Consider the following 6524-nt stretch of genomic DNA (forward strand, 5'->3'; position numbering starts at 1 on the left):
TAACCATGCCTCCTTCAGTAATTCTCCCATTTCTTTTTAAATATTGCTTCTTTAGCCCTCAATTTTATTGCCTTTCAAATATTTCTAATTAAACAAGTGAAAACAGCAAACTTGGGACTTTAGTTTTAAACTTGTTGGTCATGAATTCTAACCACTAGGAGGAGCTCCATATTCCCAGCATTTTTACACACACACACGCACACACACACACACACACACACACAGCCATGTCAAAATATACACAATTGGCTATAATTTTTAGTAGCAAAGATGAAAGTATCATAAATAAAATAAGAGGCAGGATATGCATTCTTCTCAGATCTTTCTTTGTGCTGTGTTTTCTCCAAGGTGCGTGAAACTTTTAAAATACAGCTCCTAAGTATCTTCCACCTGGGGGATGCCTCCACTTTTGGAAGACTAAGATAGTTCAGGGTGGGGGGCAGAGAGAGAGAAATCTTGAAAAGAAACTTAGGCGTTCTTCATGCAATGCCTTGCCAAGAAGGGATGGAGCTCATCTTCCCCACCATGTTGCATCTGGTTAACCAGTCAGATGTGTGGGTGTGGGTGAAACTGGATGGTTCTTTGTTATTCTTCTAGTGTAAGTCTTAAGTTGAAGTGGTAGAATGAATCCTTTAGTCTTTTACATGGTCCAGCCCAGTTCATCATAATAGAAGGCCCCAAAGCTCTAGTCCAATGCTCTTGCTAGTAACAACATGCATGTATTTAGATTGCCCTTTGAGTCTGACATGTCTTCTTAGCCTACTGCAGTGGAAGGCAACTGTAATGTCCTGAAATATTCCATTCTAGTCATATCTCCCCTCATTAGGAGACTCAAATAATACTTCCTCTGCATTTGACTGAGCATAATATTCGATTATGTAGGTGTATATGCATAGATTGTCTATGCTGGCAATGTGACATCAGGACTTCAAAAGGATAAAAAGTGCATCTTAATAATAAATACCTGATAAACAAATATAGTAACTGTTAAGCCTTACCGCTTTCTTCTTTATCCAGTTGCAAAGGTAAAAATATGTGCTACAAATAATTCAGACAATTTAGAAATGTTTTAAAAAAGTAAATGACCATCAAAATTTTAAAATTTCACATTCAGAAAGTCATTGTTCACAATATATCTGATTGTGAATAACAGTTATATTGATAATATATGCAATATGCTAATAGGTAATATTAATATATGTATATATTAGTATAATATGTATAGAATACAGTAACTGATTTATATATTTATATATTAATGAAATAATTAACATTAAAAACACATTTTGAACACCTTTTCAGTGCACAATGAACATCATTATTTCTAACAGCTACAGAGCATTCTGTTATATGTAATTAATTTCCTATTATTTTTTACACATTTTATTATAAATTTTACTGCAATAAATTTTGTTGCATATATTTTTATATTTGCATATCTTTCAAGTATATCTATACGGTCAACTATTAGGAGTAAAATCACTGGGTCAAAGGATTAGCACATTTAAAATTTTAATAGAATTTGTCAAATTTCTTTCTACGATTAATCTTAGCCAAAAGACCAAGAAGCAATCATATTTCTTTCTAGAAGGAAATGTAAAGATGTGTACTTCTCAAGTATGTAAACTTTTCTCCACATTCTTGAACATATTTAGGCTTTAAAATTTTTTGAAATATTTAAAATAAAAATTATATTACTTGTTTTAATTTGTGTTTTAGATAAGTTTGAGCCAGCTTAATTAACTATTTGGAGTTCTTCAGGAATTTCCTGGTCACGTTCTTTGTCCATTTTTTCCATTTCGTTTCACCTATTATTGTTGCTTTGTAATAACTCTTTTGTGTAGTAGGAAGTTTACTCATTGTCTGACATATATATTAAATACATATATTTTCTATTTGTTGTTTATTTTACTTTATTTTGTCATTATCATCATTATTTTGCTCTCAATTTAAAAATTTTACTCTTTATAAATCTGTCAGTCTTTTATCATTTTCATGATAAATATATCAGCCTTTTATTTTTAGTTTTCATGAAATGTGTAAAAACGGCTTTCCTCATCCTGAGATTATAAAAAAATTTCAGTCGTATTTTATTTGAGTATTTTTATGCCTGTACTTTTTCATTTTGATCTTTGACTTGGTCTGGACAGTAAGTTTTAGGAAGGTAATTGTTTGCCTCCATATCTTCAGGGCCTAGCTATCAGTTAATGCATAAATGCATTTAGAAGACAAATTTAAATTGGCTTTGGAAAATGAACTTCATAGGAGCATGAAAGGTTTAGAGAAGTTCTATCTCTGCATTTCTGTAAAAAAAATTAACGTTACAAAACAGTGGGCTCTAGGAGTGTGGAAAGTGGAATAAACAATTGGTAGCTTGGGGAGGAGGAACCTCGTCACAAAAGCTTCGTATTTCACCAGTTAAGGACTGTCTATCAGCTATAATGTCTTATGATTTCCTAATCACAGTGCCCAAAACTCCTTCTGGGGAGTTTCTCAGCAGCCATGTAAATGGTGAGGATCACACCACTGGTTTGAAATTAGGACTACTATCCTTATTTCCAAAATTTATGGCTCCTTTTTTGGATGTGAATTGATGTAAAACATTTGTATAGAGAAATAAGAAGCAAAAGCTAAAATGTAACCACTCCCTCCTTAGTCCTTCATCTTGGAGATCGAGTCACTTCTGTAGTGGGAATTAGACTGTTTTCCTTCTTTGGATTCTTACTTCCAGTAATTTAGGCATATTTGTGTGTCTTAAAGGGGAAAAGTCAGGCCGTTCAATGTCCCGGTGAGACTTGGAGATTGGTGTTGTGCCATACAAACTGGTTTTAGAACCTGGGATATTACTCAGGATTAGAAGTCAAGGCATAGTTCTTAATCTTGTTTTCTATTCCATCTGTACTCAAATTGTGGAAGGACCCAAGACCTGACAATAGACTCCACGCAGCTATAGCTGGCCTGAACAAAGAAGACAGCTGTACTTTCCTCCCTGTTTTCTCCAGTTTCACTGGTATTCTAGGAGTTGCATAATGCTCTTCTTCACTAACATTTAATCTCTTTTTTGTTATTTTTGTTATAGATTCCATGGTTTTTATTCTCCCAATTTTTCACAGAAGTAAATGTCTCAATATTACTTGTATTTCAGCCTGTGTTGCTCTTAGAATTACCATAGATTAATTTCTGGAGGCCAGGTACATCTGGATTACCTGGAGGAAAAGAGCAAATTGTCATTTAAATATGCAACTGTGAAATAGGCAGTAAAGTATATTTTGTTCAGCGTTAATAGGTTGACAGCGTGTTATACAATTATATTCAAAAGTTCACACTCTGTCCAGAATTCTCTCACTTATTCCTTCTAGTGGGTCTATACAAGATTGTAGGCTTCCTGAAGGTCTTAGCAAGTGAATCACTGGCTATTTTGCAGGCATATGGAGAGCCCTGGAGTGAAGGGATGTGGAGTCACCAATGTAAGCCGATTGTAATCAATATTTTATAATTAATGCAGGGACATGTTTCTCCATTCTATTTAGTATTGATGGGGGATCATGCTTAGCACATGGAGAGATGGATGAACCTATTTAATTGGTTCTCTTGGAGGTATCATAGATATTTCTAATTTCTAGTTATGTCCTTGGCTTTACAAAGCTGTATATCCTTGTAGGCTTTACTATGAGATGACATGAAAAGACAGCAAAATTCATCACCTTGCTGGATAGCATTGCCATGATCTCATGCCTGTAACTAAGAGTTACACTAAGTCTCTTAATTTCCTGCATATTTCTTATATTGTGAATCACCAACTCATATTGGCTTTACTTCCAAAACATACATGGAATCTACCTACCTCTTTCTATCCCACTGCCATCACCTTAGATCAAAACTTTTTCCTGTCTCACGCGGACATTGCCATCGCCTCTGTTTTGTCTTCCTAATTTCATACTGAATCCTTTACAATCCCTTCTGTACCCAGCTGTTGTCATGAGCAGTCTTGTAAAAACCTAAAGCAGACCACATCACTTTCCTGCTTAAGACCTTAAATGACTTCCTATTGCTCTTTGAATAAAGCTAAATTAAGCCCTGTACATTGGCCTCTAGGTCCCAGACGATCTGGGTCCAGGATCCCTCTGTAACCTCACTTGATACTTCCTTCTGCCTTTTCACTGCACTCCAGCCACACTGACCTCCATGCTGGCCCTCTGACCCACCAGGTGTGCCACGGGCTTATCCCCTCAGCTTACAATGCACTCCCCCAGCTCTTTGTGTGCTAGCACGTCCTCATGCTTCATGTTTAGCTCAATGACACCTATTCAGAGAAGTTTTCTCTGACCACCCAATGTAAATCGGCCTCCCCTAGTAACTATCACATCACCCTATTTCCTTCATAACACTTAGGATTTGTGCGCATATCTTAAAATTTTATTTATTTGCTTAATTTCTTTCTCCTCTACTGGAGTGAAAACTCATGAGGGCAGGAACTTGTCTGTTTTACTCATGCACTGTCCCTAATGCTCAGCAAAATGCGTGGCACATAGTAAGTGCTCAATGAATGAATGAGTAAGTTCAAATGTGTTTTATTTCATCAGTGAAATGTGCTGAATGAGCAGATAAAAGCAATAATGAATAATACTTAGCTAGATTTGATGAGGAAGTGATGTGGAGGAGTGGAAAGACTTGTAGATAAAGACTCAGGAGTCTCATTTTTAGTCTTGACTCTATCACTAGCAAGCTTTATGACCTCCCTGAGCTGTATTTTCTGCATCTGCAAAATAGTTTCTGGGGTGTCCTCAAACTCTGGCATATATAACATTCTTTAGATACCTTGGAAGAGACCTACCTGCTGTAAGGTGTTCTTAAGCTTTTGCAAAGTAGATAACACTAGAATTTTATGGCAGCCAGTTCAAGATCTTTAGATCGGGTGTTCTTTACAAGAATTGAGAAGTCTAATACCAAGGCTGGGACCGAGGATTTCCAAATATTCTTTCTTTTTTTTTTTTTTTTTTGAAGTTCTAGGTCTTTTCTTTCTTTCCTAATATTATTTCTAACTTCAATCCTTTAGTGATTGAGAGTGAGAATGGGACTTCTCTCTGTACTTTCGAAAGGATCCTGAGGAATGAGAGTTATACATGCTAAGTGGAAATAGAGGGATTGCCTAGAAGTTTGCCTATGTTTTTGGTTGGCCTCCTAAATGCACATCTAGAGAGTTTTGAACAAATTTCTTAAAATAAATATTCTTTGAAAGAATTCAGAAACCTTTTTTATGTGTGTACTGTGGAATTTGAGTGCAAAGAAGATTCACTTCTTGCAGTCTTCAAAGAGGCACATCTTACTATCTTTAAAGGGGATATTAGAGTAAGATTTTAGAAATTCTTAGAGTTCCTTGCATTGCCAATTTCAAAATTTAATAAATTTCTTGAAGACAAAACAAACTGATAGTAAATAATTTCATACACTCTTGTGGTAGTATTACCAATCTAGACATTTTATGATTGGGAAGGGATTCATGCATTATGTATAAAACCATGTCCCAAATATTTAGTTGCCCATTCTTTGCTGATAATCCATTACCCTACATATATTAATGTTTACCCTAAGCGAATACATTTTTACATAAGTAAAATTAGCTTTAATGCTAATTATAATGTTAATAAGAGGTATCCTAAAGTCTCAAAGCAGACTGCAGTCTTCAGATTAGGTCTTAATATAATCAGTGACAATTCTGTTGCTCCCATCTGATGGAAGAAGATATTGAGGGAAAGAGAAGGTATATGACTTAGTCCATGCCCCCAAAGAATGTAATAATAGAGTGGGAACAAGAAGTTAGGGCACCCAGAGCTTAACTCTGGTTAGAGCCACCAACGTGGGTGACTGAGTCACTCCTACTAGACTTCAGATAGTTTACACTCATGCAGTAAGGAATTAATTCTTAATTTAATTACAAAAGATTACATCGTACATTTGTAGTCTTTTGTTCGGTGAGAGAGGAAAACCAACATGGGAACAAATCTTCTTGCAGAGATTTATTGGAATAATAGTAATTTTAAAAACAGCACTGAGAAGGACAGACAGACAAGGGAGCAGTGAGGGGCAGGAAATGGAGTGAGCAATGATATCCTGCTTCAAGCGGTCATGATTAATCTTGGAGACATGGAGGTCAGGAAAGAATGGTTAAAAAAAAAAGTAGAGGAAGGTGAAGTAAGGCCTGAGGGATGCATTAGTTCGTCTTACACCGTATGTTGGGAATTTCTGCATTATAGTGAAAGAAGTTCTATTTGCTTGCACCTCTCAAATGCACATATACCCTTCTGAACCATCTGGTGGCCAGTTCGCCTGTTAAGCACTTATTCCAGTGTGGTTTTGCTTCCTCAACTGGTTGGTGCATACCCACCTAGTTCTCAGCTTGTTCTGACGTAGATGTCAAATTCATGTTGAACTACAGACAGGTCAAAAGTCTCTGAGAAGGACCAAGGCTAAAAGAACATTTATTAGGTCCTTTGGAGGTAAGATAGCAACGTGGGTTAAATAAC

Source organism: Callithrix jacchus, chromosome 3 (assembly GCF_049354715.1).
Source record: "Callithrix jacchus isolate 240 chromosome 3, calJac240_pri, whole genome shotgun sequence".
NCBI classification, from domain to species: domain Eukaryota; kingdom Metazoa; phylum Chordata; class Mammalia; order Primates; family Cebidae; genus Callithrix; species Callithrix jacchus.